Source organism: Amblyomma maculatum, chromosome 10 (assembly GCF_055883805.1).
Source record: "Amblyomma maculatum isolate TAMU_Amacu chromosome 10, ASM5588380v1, whole genome shotgun sequence".
Lineage (NCBI taxonomy): Eukaryota > Metazoa > Arthropoda > Arachnida > Ixodida > Ixodidae > Amblyomma > Amblyomma maculatum.
Window position 1 is genome coordinate 90,681,054 of NC_139353.1, and position 16,959 is coordinate 90,698,012.

General features: G+C 48.7%; 1 pseudogene; it reads left to right on the forward strand.

Moving 5' to 3' along the window:
* Positions 1–5,003: 5,003 nt before the first annotated feature.
* LOC146176995 (uncharacterized) lies at positions 5,004–8,381 on the forward strand (annotated as a pseudogene).
* The last annotated feature ends 8,578 nt before the right edge of the window (positions 8,382–16,959 follow it).

Genomic DNA, 16,959 nt, shown 5'->3' on the forward strand with positions numbered 1-16,959 from the left:
CGTGACGAAGACAAAGTAAATGATTACGGTGGCTCACAACGTGGTGGTATTCCTGCGTGATGACATGGCGTGATGATGTCATTGCTATAAAGGTGAGCCTCCAGGTGATGATTTTGTGATGATGTCATTGATACAGTGGTAAGCCACTTGATTACATGGGATGTTAACGACATCACAGTAAACTTCTTTTCGATGGTTCTTGAAGTTCCTTTTTTTTCTTCTCGTTTGTAATGGTCCCGTCTCCTTGCTTCGCCGAAAGAATTTCAATGGGCCGAATTAAATTAACAAACTGATTTACTTAAAATAATAGGTCGGATTGATGAACAAACACAGCACAGTTGAGAGAAAGAACAAATAAAACACGGAGTTGGGTCGCCCTCCGGCTTAGGACAGTCCGTCGTCCCAAGTGAGCGTGCAGGAGAACGTCCGTCTTATTCTTCGCTCGGGACGCAACTCGGCGGGCCACCCATCACACCTCGTCCTTTTCGCGCGCTTTCCGTTTCCGTGAAAACGTCCTTGGTACCCCCCCGTTCACACAGATTCGTGGCAAATCGTAGCCGAGGTCCAGTTCGCCGAAGCGTCCCAACCCCGGCCTTTCCACCACTGGCATTCCACTCTCGAGGACGCGCACGAGATTTACGACCGCGCTTTACACATACAATAAAAAAAAAAAAAAAACACCAAACGGACGCTCGACGGGTCCGCCGACGGCGTTCGGAGGCTCGCGCGCTAACCACCAGGCCAAACACAGAACGGCAGAGTGCCTTTCAATGCGCGAGACCCCTCGCCCCTCAAGAAATACACAAAACAGATAACGCGCACAAGCAGGGACACTTCACACTGTAACCCAAAAACAAGAAAAAGTTCCCCCCTCCCTGGGTACGGGCGCCACTCCGCCCGCGCGCCTCGCGGGCCGGCTGCCCGAAACAGCAGGAAACACAAACACACACAAAAAGAAAACTCGAGAAAACATGCACTGTTGACGACCTTACAATCACTGTATCCATTAATCTGGTGGTCACCTCTGAATGATGTCATACCTATGGCGGCACGTCACCTCAGCCACCATGGTGTACACACATTGATCACAACCTTAACATACATCAGGGTGGTCACTTGTTACAATAACGTAACGCTAAACTGCAACACTCCTCCACTGGCCAACCTACATGGCCACCGTCTCCAGAGTCCTCCACTACGGCGTCTCGCATAGCCTGAGTCATTAAGAGACGTTAAACCCACAAACCCAACTAAACCAAACCTACTTGGCCACCATCTTTATTCTAGGACCGACTAAAATGTATAAACATTAGCAGTAAGTTATAGCGGTCTTAAACTGAATGCGCCTATATTGGTTACGCCCTATGCAAGCGAAAGCTGTGTTATGCTCGCTTATGCTGTGTTGAAAATCCAGGCAAGATTCTTATAAATAACCTAATATACATACCGGAAGCTCGATTAAGCATGTTTAGACGCAGCTTGCTCTAGTGTAACTGTTCCGTGGTTGTCTCCGAACGCCTAGGAAATGCAGCTAAAGCAATGGTTTGGTTCTGGTGCGCTACTCTTCAATGGCTGTTTGCAAACCTCAAGGACACCACAGCCAGCCGATTCTAGATGACACCAAGGTGTCCAGACCATTTTGAAGTGGGAGCTTTCAGTAGAGAAGCCAGATGGCGAGTGGTGGTCGAGGAGGAAAACAATAAAACGCCGCGCCGATGACCTTGGTTCGAAATGGCCACTAAAACTTTAAAAGCCATTGCCCAGTTACATTGTGAAGGTAATATACAGAAAAAATTAATACATACCTGCCATATTTAGGGGGTCCTCGTATTGCTTGGCATAGTTCAGGCTGCCTATGAGAAAAAATTAGGGCGTGACTTAGGCTCGGTCGTGAAGGGTATGACGCGTAGCGTTTCATACGCAGAACGACATTCTCTCTCATTTTATTTTTCTTCCGATAGTCGGCCAGTTGATGACGTTACCGGTTCGCTTGGACACAGCGTCTAGAAATGTAATGCGTCCCAGTGCGCACTCAGCGGAACATGTTTGCGTTCGATGCAACGCTGCGGGACTCTACAGTTAAGCGTAGACGCAAAAGGGGTTCACACACAAAGATGATTTCCATGTTTTATATTTTCAACTTTTTTATACGCTGAAAATTATCACCACCGAAGATTGCCTTTCTTGTCTGATTATTTTTACTTTTACCCTGCTCACTTTAATGATAAGTTTATTGATCAATGACTCACTTTATTGATCAGTTACACACTAAATTTTCTAACTTCGAAGCATCAGGCATTGATTTCTGAATTTGAGCTTTCTGACACCTATTATTCCCCTTTTCTAATTTGGAATTGTCAACTACAGGTTTTTCACTTGAACTCTTAAAAGTTTCCTAATTACTGCCAGGAAGAATTGGCTTTTCATTCTAGACATTTTAAACCATGTAACGTCTCTTTGATCTTAGTTACAAATATTCCAGTTAAACATCTAAATAATTAACACTCAAAATTTTCATAATTAACATGCCCAGCCATTGTCTTCTCATTATGCATGATTGCAACATTTTGCAACTTTTTGTTTGAATAATTATTTCAATAATTAATCATGTACACAATCTAAATTTAAGCATTTAGCTTCATGAAGCATTCGCATTGCATGCCGAGAATTTCGACGCCTCTGAGGCCTTTTCTACTTACATTTCATTTTTTTAAAACACTTCAATGAAATCATTGATCAGTTACACACTACATAATTTAGCATCCTCAAAATACCACAATATACACACGCCAACAGTCTACAAGTCTACCCAAACGTCGGGGATATTTTTTTCATTGTTTTATTTTTCTTCTTGTTATGTGACAAAGTTAGTGTTATAATCTTCCGAATAAAAAATATTAAATGCGAAGTGGAAACAAGAACCCGCCGATAGCGGAAGTCGAACCTATGACCTCCAAATGTCGCCTCCAGTGCTCTTTCAACATAGCTACATCAACTTTTTTTTTCTTTATTGCATGAGTTGGTACAAATACATCAGTAAACATAGCTACATCAACGGCTGTCGACCCGTCGGCTTACTTGGGTATTTATGTTGTCCAACCAAAACCTTTGAGCGTTTACCAGCGCCACATTCATCCCTAGCGGCGGATCTGGAACATCCAGTTACATCGTGAGCGTCACGTATATATACTGTTATATCTTAATTCTGGAACAACAAAGTGAAGATAGCAGGAGTGGAGCAGAGGAAGACCAGGAAGCCAAATGCAAGGTTAGGCAGCCGAGCGGACGACCGCATCACAAATTCACACCTTTACAATGGCGCAGTGCACTAACTTCGGGCCAGACCCGGAACTCCAAGACCCCCTCCTCCTTCAAAGCGGCCTGGCAGTCACAAGGTCAGATCACTCGGCATCTGAGATCTCTATCCCATCCGAGAATGGAGTCCACACCTACTCCATGGATTCGGCCCTACCCCTGCTTACTGAAGCCCTCTCCACCCTCAGGGAGTTATCCGCCTCATTCAACGCAGCGCGTGACTATGCTTCCGGGTGCACAGTACCTCCGGGTGCTCCGGGTGCCCAGTACCGCCACTACAGCTTCTAGAGATCCATGGTTTTGCTCACAAAACCGAGGCGTGAACTAAAGTAGTCGACGCTGCCGCCTGGCGTTCCGCGTAGTCGGCGGCCACCACGCTCGTCGTCGCGGGAGACCATGTCCATGGTGCCACCCGCGCCTGGCACCTGTACGAAGGCCGCCGCTGCACCAATTGGTTGGCTTGGACCGCTGCCTTTTTTGCCGCCTTTACACCCCTGGCCAGTGTGCACGACGTCAAATTCACGACGATGAGATCGAGGCGCCAGGCTCCAGATGAAGACGTCGCCCTATACATTTATGCCAAGGTCCGTCTTCTTCAGGCCTGCAATATCGAGTGGCCCACGTCTGCTAAGCAGTACATCGCCAACGGGCTGCACGATGTCACCCACGAGTCGATTTTGATCACACTGGACACTGAAAGCTTCTCTAACTTTGTGCACTGGGTGGCCGCATTGTATGAAACTTCCAGTCGTCGTGGAAGCGTTGCTGCCGCCGGACCATAAGCAGCACCCCAGCATGCTCCCCGCCTAAAAAAAAATAAGTTAAATTGGTTCACAGGAAGGGAAAGGATGCTCCCCGCCTGCGCATACATTTCCAGAACTAGCGTCACCCTTTTATGCCGCTGCATGTCGACGGCATCTGGAAGTTGACCGCACATGTTGACACCGGCGCTCGGCGAACGGCGGTGATCCAGTCATGCGCCGGTTCCTCTGAATAAATTCTCGTCTTCCCTGCAAGGTTTTGGGTGAGCACTGTTCCCGTTGGTGCACATCTCTGCATCCGCACTGAGGCTGTCAGGGGACTGTAGCAGAGCTGAGTCACTCTGACGTCACGCTGACAGCAACCTAGCATCGTGACTTATTACGTCGCCCTCCTGTCTCTTTAAAAACCTGTTTTCTATCGGCAACAAACGTTGTTCTTGACCGACTGCCGGCCTGCCTACATAGTGTCTTCGGTCCCTGGTCAGCATGCAGACGCCAGCGTCCCTTCTTCCGCGACCGAAGCCCTTGGACACACCAGGCAACGCTGGGCTAGGATGGCAAACATGGAAGAGTGAATTTACATTATTTTATACCGCTACCCAGCTGAGCAAATAGAGCAAAGAGGTGCAGGAAGCTACACTGCTAGTGACGATTGGCGAAGAAGCTAGAAAGGCGTACAGCACGATGAAGTTTCAAGCAAGAGAAGGCAAAAATGACATCGACGACTTGCTAAAAATGTTTGAGGATTTATATTACCCTGAAACCAACCTGACGTTTCACGAATTTCGTTTCGGCTTCAGAAATCAAAAGGAAGCTGGAAGCTTCAGTAAATGGCTGACAGAACTACAAATACTGGCAAAAAGTGAGATATCAGAGAGCTTGAAAATTTTATGCTACGCGGCAGCATTATTTTGGGCATTCGGGACAGGAACGTGTAGCAAACGTTGATCGCAGAAAACCCTTCCTATCAGAAAACTGTCGAAATCTGTCGCACCCAAGAACCAGGAAAAGAACAGTTCGCGAGATAAGCGAAGCGGCAGCAACTACCCATGAAACTAGCGTCCATGCTGTAGCTGCTAAAAATGACGTCTTCAATAGATGCGGTTATCAGACGCACCGTAGTCGAAACTTGAAAAAAATACAGCAGGCGGGACCACTTTGCACCGGAATGTAAGTCGTTGCCGCATACACGAGGCGCGATTCAGGGAAGGAAAGATTTGCTGGAGCTGCAGGTAGAAGAAGGCGAAGATTAGTTCTTGAAAACTTTGACAGTGCACACACTGACGGCAGACAACAGGAATGCGACTGTGGACATTGAAGGCACACCAATGAAGTGCAACTTAGACAGGGGTGCAAACTGCTGCGTTATTTCCAAAAAGGTCATTAGAAAACTCCGAGATAAGCCAGAACAGACCTACCTGGTCACGCTTACGGCATTTTCTGGGCACAAAACCACTTCCCTTGGGAAAGTACAGCTGTTACTTTCTACAAACGACAAAGCTCACGAATAAACATTTTCATTGTGGAGCAGAACGTGCCGGTAACACTGAGTTGTACAGCCGCCCAAAGTTCGGGATTTATCAACCACGTTCAGAGCATTCAGCACGACAAACTCTACCCCCAGCACAGCCTTTTTTAGAAGTCTTCAAAAGGCTTGGCCAGCTAAAAGACTTCGAGTACAACATGAAGCTGAAGCCTGGTGGCGTGGGAGTCGTCGCGCCAGCGAGAAAAGTTTCGGTGGCCCTTCAAGATAAGGTGAAGGCATGGAAGAGCAAGGCGTCAAAACAAAGGTAACAGAGCTAACTGACTCCTCTAGTCCCATGATCACAGTGGTGAAAAGGGAGAAAGTACGCATTTGTTTCGATCCAACAGAGCTGAACAAGTCACTTTTGCGAGAAAACTATACTATGCCAACAATAGAGGACGTAGTTAGTCGACTTTCCGGGCCGTGTTCTTTTCTACTTTAGATGTCGCATCAAGATTTTGGCAGAATAAATTGGACGAGGCCAGCGAGGCCGAGAGCACAATGAGTACGCCTTATGGTCGATACCGATTTCTTCGTATGCACTTCCGAATGGCCTCTGTTCCAGAGATTTTATAAGCAGCAATGCACTGTTAGAAGGATTACTATGCGTAGCGGCAGTTATACACGACGTATTGCTCTAGGGAAGAACTAAAGAGGAGCATGACTATCACTTGGCACTCCTTTCACACGCTGCCAAGAGAAGTCTGAGGCTGAACCTCAATAAATGTGCGTTTTTGCAGCCTCAAGTGCGTTACCTGGGCAACATCTTCACTGCAGAAGGCCTCTGGGTAGACCCACAACGAGTTGCCGGGGCCTAAGAACTGTAAGGAGCTACAAGTATTTCTTGTCATGATTAACAGCGCGCAGCAGTTCATTCCCAGCATGCCTGACAAGACTGCCCCGCTCCGAACATTGCAGTAGAAAAATATTGCGTTGGTATGCACCGAAGAGCACGAACGAAGTTTTGAGATGCTGCGGCAGTCCTTGGTGGAAGCACTTGTGCTACCGTACTTAACCCGAGTAAACCTGCCATCTTCTCAGTCGATGCAATCCAATTGGGTGTTGGCGCGGTTCTTATTCAGGAAGGCCGCCTTGTGGCTTTTTCGTCTGGTTCGCTTACAGGCGCACAACAGTGCTATGCGCAAATTTAAAAAGAGACACTCGCTATTGAGCAGGGTTGCACGAAATTCCACGATTACATTTACGGCCAACCAGAAGTAACCGTTGAGATCAATCGCCGCCCTTTGGTTCCGATATTCAAGAAGCAGTTGCATCACTGTCCTCTTCATTTGGAAAGCATGAGACTAACGCTGCAGTGATATGCGATATCCTGTCACTGTTATCTACAAACCGAGAAAAGAGCTATTTCTCGAAGATGCTTTGTCGCGGCTTCCCAGCAATGAGTGCATGGCTGAAGAGACAGAGCAGTTTCAAGTGAATATGCTAGATTTTGTTTCTGCTTGAAGTGAAGGTCTCGGAGAGCTCCTTGCAGCAACCGAGGGTGATCCTGCTTTGATCCAGCTATGTGGATATGCAGAAACAAGCTGTCCAGACGACAAGAGGGAGGTCCCCGAAGCCATTCGTCCGTACCGCTCATACCGGGAGCAAATTCACAAACAGCACGGCCTGTTATTCTGGAGTAATGAGGTAATCATGCCACATTCGAAGAGAGCAGACATTTTGTGTCCTCTTCACATCGCCCATTAGGGAGCGGATAAAATAAAAGAGCGGGCGAGAGGTGTCATGTTTTGGCCAAACATATGTGGTGAGATCAATCAGTATTCCAATGGTTGCAAAATCTGCCTAACACATCAACTACGGAAACGCGAAGATGCCACTTTCAAGCCATGATGTTCCTACCTTACCATGGGAAGCCGTGGGAATAGGCTTGTTCTTTTACGGTGGCCGGCAGTTTGCCATAATCGTTGACTTCTATTCATTCTTCTTGGAAATACGTGAATTCCAATATGTGACAGCGAAACTGCGCATATCATGGTGTGCGGAAATTTTCGCTGCCATTAAAGCTCTGGAGTGATAACGGCCCACCGTTCAACAGTGCAGAATTAAAAGAATTTCTAATCACGCTAGGTACTGCACACGCCACCTCGAGCCCGCATCATCCGCGCTCTAACGAAATGGCTGAGAGGGCAGCCCAAGGCGCTAAGCTACTGAAAATGTGCTCGTGTAGGAGGCCAGAATTCCAAACGGCCTTACTCGAGCGGTACAATACACCCAGAGATCCTGTGCTGAAGTCGCCTGTGCAGAGGCTTATGGGAAGGCAGAATAGAACTCTGCTCCCAGTACCGGCAGAACATTTGGTTCGAGAGAATGTGCCTAGCAGAGCCATGCACAACAGACTCCACAAAATTCCCCAACGCTAGAGAACCTACTACAACCGTGGCTCCAGACAGCTGCCACTCCTCTCGCAAGGACAGCAGATAACAACGTACGATACGCTTCATCGTACATTGCCACCTGCTGTCTTCCTGAGGCCAGAGGAGACACCGCGTTCCGCGATCCTGAAACCGGAAGACGGCCGGGAGGTCAGGGGAACCCGGGAGCGTATACGCGACGTAACCCCTCGGTCCGACGATCCTCGAGCGTCTGACGTCCCAGACGTTGCACACGACCCCCCAGAGCTACGGCGAAGCTCTGTGGGGTCGCCAACGTCACCAGCCCTGCCGCTACCCACTGCCGGAGAGACGTTAAAATAATTGTTTAGGAAAGGAAAGATGTAGCAGAGCTGAGTCACTGACGTCACGCTGACAGCAACCTAGCATCGTGACCAGTTACGTCACCTTCCTTTCTCTTTATAAACCAGTTTCCTATCGGCAATACACGTTGTTCTTCACCGACTGCCAGCCTGCCTACAGGGACGTTGTCCTGTCTATCCAAAACGGAGAAGTGCAGCTCCGCTCGTGCCGTACCGCCCGTAGCCCGCCCATGGACAAGCATCCTAAAGGTGAGGTTCCCGGTCCTCAATCCTTGACTTCCCTGTTGCACCGGCTCAGTGCCATTTTCGCGGAGACTACAGCCAAGGTTTCTGGCACTGACTTTATTGTCCACTGCATACCAAACGACAATCACCCGCCCATAACTATTCCGCTGCGGCGCTACGCAGGGCGCGAGCGAACGGTTATCGCTGATCAGGTACGCGACATTCTGGCTGCTGGTACCATAAAGCTTTCCTTGAGCCCTTGGGCAACCCCTGTTGTTCTCGCTCGCAACAAAAACGGGACTGAGGTTTTGCCTAGAATATAGAGACTCAATAGGCAAACAACCCCAGACTCTTACCCGTATTCCCGTATCGACGACGCAATTGGCGCCGTACGAGACACGGAACATACTTTTCATCTCTCCACCTGCGCTCCGGATATTGGCAGATCAATTTCGCAGAAGAGGATAAACACAAGACTGCTTTTCGCAACCCTTACCGGGCTGTGCGAGTTTACTCGTCACCTTTCGGGCTACGTACTGCTCCAGGCACTTTCCAGCGCGTCATGAACATGGTGCTCGGTTCTCTGAAAGCTCACCCCTGTGTTGTCTACTTCGATGCCCTTTTAGTCGTCGCTGGCTGCGATGAGCATCTCCGGAATCTAGGTAAAGTTCATGCTAGGTTATACCAAGCTGGCTGCCAGCTAGCTGCAAAGCGTGAACTGTAAATATTGCTTGCTGGTGATCTCCTACCTCCGTTATAAAATTTCTTTGGAGGGCATTCACCCGCTCCCCAAGCGGATAGTGGCCAACAATGAATTACCTGTGTTTGACACCATAGACTGTATCTGACAACATAATGACTGACCACATTGGACCTGGGCCAACATCAGCAGTAGTCAACCGGTACAACCGGTACCCGAATTGACGCCCCAAAGGTCGGTCTAAACGGTCTCACAACAGTCTCAGGGATGACGTCAATCCGGCTGTAGCGATCCCTCACGGAGGGAGCGGGAGTTAGGCCGCGGTTGGTAGCTACTGCTCCGCGAGCCGACGGAGCGAGTTGGGTCATAAGACCTGTGGCGCGCCTGGAGGAGAGACTAGGAGTTAGGCCGCCGTTCATGCGCACCGCCGTCTCTCACGGACGGTGCGAGTTGGTAGCCCAGCTTTGAGGCGTGACGTCGTAACACCTGTAGCGCTTCTGGCGGAGATAGCGGGAGTTAGGCCGCCGTTCATGCGCACCGCCGTCTCTCACGGACGGCGCTAGTTGGTCGCCCAGATTTGAGGCGTGACGTCAAACAGAGTTCATGCGAAAGGTCATTTCATGTGCAACGCCGTCGCACCACAAAGGCTTCAAAGTGAAAGTAGTATTGCTTTCGCAATAAAAGGTCGTTCGCCTGCAGAACTGAATTGGTCGTGGACTGAATATGTTATGGTGTCTCTTCTTTTCAGGTCCGCAGTCGTGGCCGAGTGTGATGCCGGGACAACAAAGCTGAAATGATCACAGGAGCGGAACCGAGGAAGACAAAATCGAATGGAAAGATAGGCATTCGAGCAGACGGCCGCTTCTCAGCTTCGGGTTTGCAGTATATATATATATATATATATATATATATATATATATATATATATATATATATATATATATATATATATATATATATATATATGTCTGTGTGTGTGTGAGCTGGGCGAAAGTCGCTTATTTGCCCTGCCAATAATGGTGTCGAATAACGATCCCACAGAATATTACTGATGGTGATTCACAAATGAGGATTCCACATGACAAAAAACGGTGATGATCAGTAAGCACAGGTGGGGATGAAGTTCGCAATAAGGGCTCACTCTTGCCCGCCCTCCAAAAACATTATCCATCCTAATCGCGGGAACTAAAGGGAAGGAGTTCAGCGGGCGAAGAATTGAGGCAGGTTACATTCACAATATCTGTTCTAAAACAGCGAAGGTCGCTGACAGGAGACAGGGGGCTACGCAATAGTTCACTGGTGGCATTTGTTCGTGCATTGGGTAATGACCGATGAAGCGGCCGAGATTTCTGACAGACAAGCATTGTGTGCGGGTTGGAATCTACAGCAAAACCTGGATTGAAGTACACCTTACGATAAAAGAAGACGTAACCGCTTTCCGCGCCATCTGAGTGGCTTTTGTATTGTTTCTGCCACGTTTGCGACTGTTGGCAATACGTGAATTGTACATAGGAGCGCGTATCATAGAAAAGACGTGTAGAGAAGCACGCTTCCAGCAGAAATCAGGGAACCGACCATGGACCGAAAATAGAGAGCAGCGGGCCGTGCGCTGAACTGGAGTGCTGGATGCGAAGGTGACAAGAGGAAGCAAGGGATCGCACTTATTGTGAATAGGGTCGATATATGTGGTTAGCATATCGGACAGAGCATGAGGGAAGCGTTCTGTGAGAGCAATCGTTTGAGGGTGAAAGGCGAATATTGTTTTGAGAGCAGTGTTAGTGGCATGTGGAACTTGGCCTATGATTTCACTCAGGAAATGTCTCCCAAGAAAAAGCTTGCCATTTGCGCAGCGGAACCAGATGGTCTAGCTGCAGTTTTGCCATACTAGGTGACGAGGTCTACATCTGTTGGTATCCAACAATTACATGCCGTGGTCAACAATAAAGTTGTGAAATGGTCGGAAAGTGGTTGAAGCGGGCCTGGCGGAGGTGAAATCGACCGTTTATGACGTTTGCACCACACACAAGAGATAATACTGTTGGAAACTCTAGTTAAGAGACTGGGCCAGAAAAAGGGGCTCTTGATTTTGTCATATGTAGGTCGTATGGTAGCCAGTGACTAGCCGAGGAATAATTGTGGAAGGAGTGCAAGATATGATCGTGAATATCTGTGATCAGCGGGTGCAAATGGATTGCCGATGGGGTCTGATTATGCCAGTAAAACATTACATCCTGAATTTTAAATTTAGCAAGTTGACAGCATAATCTTGAATGGGGGTAGCGAAGTATGGCTGAATCAACCTATCAGCGTGAAATAGTACACTTTCGCTTGCTGATGGGAGACTGGATCATACTGGATATCGCACAAGAGAGCAATCTACGTGGTATGCAGATCCTGGGCGGACAAAACATTTGCAGGTGCGGGGAAGGAACTACTGTGTGGAGAATTATATGATCGGAAAACAGAGGCGACGAGAGAGAGCATCGACGTCGTGGTGCTTCTTGCCAGATTTACAGCTTATTTGAACTTGAATTCTCGAAGTCGTAAAATTCAACTCCCGAGACGCCCAGTTAAATATTTCAGGAATGAGAGCCAGTAAAAAGCCTGGTAATCAGTGGCTGCAAGGAAATGCCGACAGTTAAGATAAGGGTAAATTTTTAAACAGCCCCTAAAACTGCAAGACTCGCTTGTTTGATGATTGGGTGGTTCTGCTCAGCTGGAGTTAGCGAGCGGCTGGCCTAAGCAATATTTTCGATGGACGAATCTTGTTGTAGTACACACAGCGGCAATGCAGTGGCAAATTGCATCAGTTTACAATATGGTTGGAGAAGACTCATCAATATGGCACAAAACTATATATATGTCAGAAATTTTTTTACCTCTTAAAGGCCGTCTTACACTCGGAAGCCCAGTCAAAATGCATAGCGGTTGGAAGCAGCCGCTGTAAGTGGTCGCAATTGAAGCGAAATAAGGAAAAACTGGCGAAAATAAGATGCTAGTGGGATAAATCTATGCAGATCATTGATGCAGGAGGGTGATGAAAAAAGAAGAGATGCAATTTGTTTGGGTTCAGGCCTAATGCATCCCTGCTGACGTTATGTTCAATGATTTTGGTGGATTTTGAGGCAAACCGACATTTTTTCGTATTGAGCTGAAGGCCGGCGCCAAAACATCAGTTAAAAAATGTTTGAGACATTTTAGGTGTTCTGAAAGCATGCGAGAAAAGATTGCTATGTAGTTCAGGTAACAGAGGCATGTCTTTCATTTGAGGTTTTGCAAAGCGGTGTCGTGTATATGCTGAAATAATTCCGGAGCATATTATAGGCAAAATGGCACGACATTAAACCCTCTGAACAAATCGGGAGCGGTGAAAACAGTCTTTTCTTTGTCTTCCTTGTGTATAAGTATTTGTCAGTAATCGAACCGGAGGTCTAAACGTGAGAAAAAGAATTCTGAGAGCACTGCGGAATCTGCACTGCAGCCCAATCGTTGCTGGTACACACGGTTCATCACGTTTGCTCTCATTTTGATTATCAACGGCGTTCAGATTTGTACACTGCTGGTCGAAGGTGTGGTGGCAAGCGACGGTGAGGAGATCGTGACGCCGCCTTGAAAGGCGACCTGTGGACGCTTTCAGATGGCGGTGGCGGGGAAGACGGGCATTGATGGTCGGTAGCAGCGTACTTCAAACGATGCGGAGACTAATTATATGTATCCCCCCATCGAATGTCCTGGTAGTGATGTTACTCCTCCCACATACGCTGCCGACATACTCAAGCGACATGGCCGCGAATGTCTCTGTAGAAGCAGACTAGCCTGGGTGAACGGTATAATGCTAGGGAGTAAAAGAAGTTAGGCCTGATACAGGAATAGATGCGCGAGACGACGGCTCTTGGAGTCTGCGGAGGACTGGAGTAGGAAGGCTGCATAAGTGAAAGAGAAGTGGCAGAAAACTCAGCAAATGTTGTCATGTGAGGGGGCATTAATGCTCTTAAAAAGAAGGGCCCACAATAGAAGCGAGTGCCTCTTTGATTATAACACGCAAATTAGAATAGCTTGCCGGGCAGTAATACGAATTTCCAACGGAGAGAACAGATTCTGGGGAAGAACCGTGCAGTTCGTCGCGGATGATCGATCGAAATTTTTCGCGGAGGCCGCCATTTAGAGAAAAACTATTGCGTGAGATGTCCGGAGGTGGCGCGATCGACGTTCACATAAGCGCTGACCCTGGCCCACAACTTAGCGTGGGCAAGAATTCATTCGCACTATATATATATATATATATATATATATATATATATATATATATATATATACATATATTGTCACGTACAAGGTGATTGAGGATATCAAGAATATCAAGGGGTTAGCTCCGATACAACAGCGGTGAGCAGCAAGGCGCAAAACCCACACGCGACACTTCGTCGTCCTTCACTCAGTCATGCGCAACCTGGCAAAGCTAGGTGGCATTACTCCCCCTTCCGAAAAAAAAATGGAAAAAAAAAGTGAAGACGGGCGGTGAGAACGGTGTGAAAAGTAAGAGAGTCGTCACAGGATGTGGCCGTGCGTTATCGTTTATAGTACGGCTTCAGCCGCACAATGTGCACAATGTCCGAGCTGGGCTTTCGACGTTTTGAAAGTGCGGCGCCGTCTGGAATAACTTCATAACTGAGATCACTCGCACGACGCAACAATTTGTACGGCCCGAAGTAGCGGGAAACGAGTTTCTCTGACAAGCCTGGACGGCGAACTGGTGTCCACACCCAGACTTGGTCCCCAGGTTTGTAGTGAACCTGGCGGTGCCGGAGGTTGTAGCGGTGCGCGTCAGAGGTCTGCTGCCACCCGATGTGCACGCGGGCAAGCTGGCGGGCTTCCTCAGCGCGGATGGCATACTGCTGGGCACCTGGCGGAAGCTGGTCATCATCTGGGCACGAAAGCATGGAATCGAGCATGCTCTGAACTTCACGCCCGTACACAAGTCGAAATGGTGTGAAGCGCGTTGTTTCCTGTTGGGCTGTATTATGCGCAAATGTGACGCACGGCAGCACCTTGTCCCAGGTCTTGTGCTGCACATCGACGTACATTGACAACATGTCCGCAATCGTCTTATTTAACCTTTCGGTGAGACCATTGCTCTGGTGATGGTACGCTGTGGTCTTGCGATGCGTCGTGTAACTTAACTCAAATATGTGATCGATGAGCTGCGAAGTGAAAGCTGTCCCTCTGTCGGTAATGACATACGAAGGGGCGCCATGCCGCAAGACTATGTTATGCATGAAAAACTCGGCTACTTCAGAAGCTGTGGCATGAGGGATTGCCGTTGTCTCAGCGTATCGGGTCAGGTAGTCAGTAGCGACTACTATCCATTTGTTTCCCGCCTGCGACAAAGGGAAAGGGCCAAGGAGGTCCATGCCGATTTGGTCGAACGGAATACGTGGTGCTCTAACGGGGTTGAGAAATCCGGCAAGCTTCAGAGGCGGTGTTTTACGGCGCTGGCATTCGCGACAGTTTCTTACATAGCTTTTCACAGTTGCGGAGAGTCCTGGCCAGTAATACATGTTGCGGACGAGAGCAAGCGTTCGTGAGTAACCCAAATGACCAGACGTCGGTTCGTCGTGGCAAGCAAGTAGAATATCCGCACGGAGCTCGCATGGTACTACCAGAAGGTAAGCTCTTTCTTGGCCTTGGGAGTTTCTTTTATACAAGACGCCTTGCTGCATACAGAATGAACCAATGTGCCGAGATAGACGTCGAGGGAGCGGCGTATCACGCCCTTCCAGATAATCGATAGATGGAAGGATGTCTGGATCAGCTCTTTGTCGATCCGTGAGCTCAGATGCGCTGAGAGCTCCTAGAAAGCCGCTGTCGCCATCGGCTGCAGCATCGTCAGTGTCAACGGGGGCTCGTGACAGCGCGTCAGCGTCTTCGTGTTTGCGGCCTGACTTATAAACAATAGTTATGTCAAATTCCTCAAGTCGTAAACTCCAGCGTGCAAGTCGTCCCGATGGGTCTCGCAGATTTGCCAGCCAGCACAAACAATGATTGTCCGTGACGACTTTAAATGGTCGGCCGGAAAGATAGGGGCGAAACTTCATAGTGGCCCACACGACCGCCAGGCATTCCTTTTCCGAGGTAGAGTAGTTCGTTTCGGCGCGGGAGAGTGTGCGGCTAGCATAGGCTATTACTCGCTCAATCCCGTCTTGATGCTGAACAAGGACCGCACCAAGACCGATACTACTGGCGTCAGTGTGCACCTCTGTGTCAGCCGCTTCATCGAAGTGCACCAGAACAGGGGATGTTTGAAGGCGCTCGCGAAGCAAAGAGAAGGCCGTCTGCTGCTGAGAGTTCCACACAAAGGCGGTGTGTGGAACTCTGGGAGTACTTTGGGAGTACTCCCAAATGGGAGTACTTTGAATACATATAGGCCATCTGGAGTGACAAATGCGGTTTTTTCTCGGTCTCTTTCGTCTACTTCGATTTGCCAATAGCCGCTTTTCAAATCAATAGATGAAAAATACTTCGCACGTCGCAATCTGTCGAGTGAGTCATCGATGCGCGGCAACGGGTATACATCTTTCTTTGTCACAATATTCAATTTCCTATAGTCGACGCAAAATCGAAGAGTGCCGTCTTTCTTCTTGACCAGGACTACTGCTGAAGACCACGGGCTTTGTGAAGGCTGCACAACACCTGCAGCATCTCCTGAACCTGCATCTGGATCACTTCTCGTTTCTTTTGCAGACACACGATAAGGCTGCTGTCGTATAGGGCGAGCGTCTTCATAAGTGATGATGCGATGTTGTGTGATGGGCGTTTGACGAACCTTCGAGGAAGAAGCAAAACAGTGCTTGAAGTCCAGCAACAGTAGCTCTAAGGCCCGCCGTTTCTCCTTCGACAAGTGGCAGTTAATGTCGATGTTGTCAAGAGATGGCTCATTAGTTTCGACTGCCGTGGATGTAAAACAGACCGGATCGTGCGTAAAAGGGTCAGCGAAAGCGATAGCAGTTCCCGGAAACAAGTGCCGGTGCTCCTTAGAAAAATTTGTGACAAGGAGTGCAGCCCAGCCATTGTGAAGCGACAATAAACTTCGAGCAGCGCAGATGCCTTGAGCAAGCAGGAGTGAATGGCTCGCTTCCGCTACAGCATCGCCGGCACGGAAATCGTCACAGGTAACTTCCACAAGAACACTGCTTCGCGGCGGCAGCGAGACGCTCTCGGCGGAAACGCGAAGTGCGGCATTGCAAGGGCTGCTACTATCTCGTTCGGCAGATTGTCCCATCGAAAATGTGACGCGTCTATTTCGCAGGTCGATAACTGCTCCGTATTCTCGCAGAAAATCAATGCCGAGGATGAGTTCACGGGAACAGTCACTCAAAACGACGCAACTGACGACGAACGTATATCTGTTAATCTGAACACGAGCCGTGCACATCCCCTTTGGGGTAACTATATGACCGCCGGCGGTTCGAAGGTACACACCTGGCCAAGCAGTGAGCACCTTCCTCAAAACAGTCGCCATGCGACCACTCAAAATCGAATAATCCGCACCGGTGTCCACTAATGCATTGACTGGAGTACGACCGTCTAAAATAACAGGAATGTCCAGAGAAACGCTTTTGGCTTCCCTAGGGGACAGTACCAGTACCTCGCGGTCGGATCGAAGCGGCGACGACGGGAGGTCTTCAACGCACCGACTACCAGCAGCCTCGCCCCCGAAGGT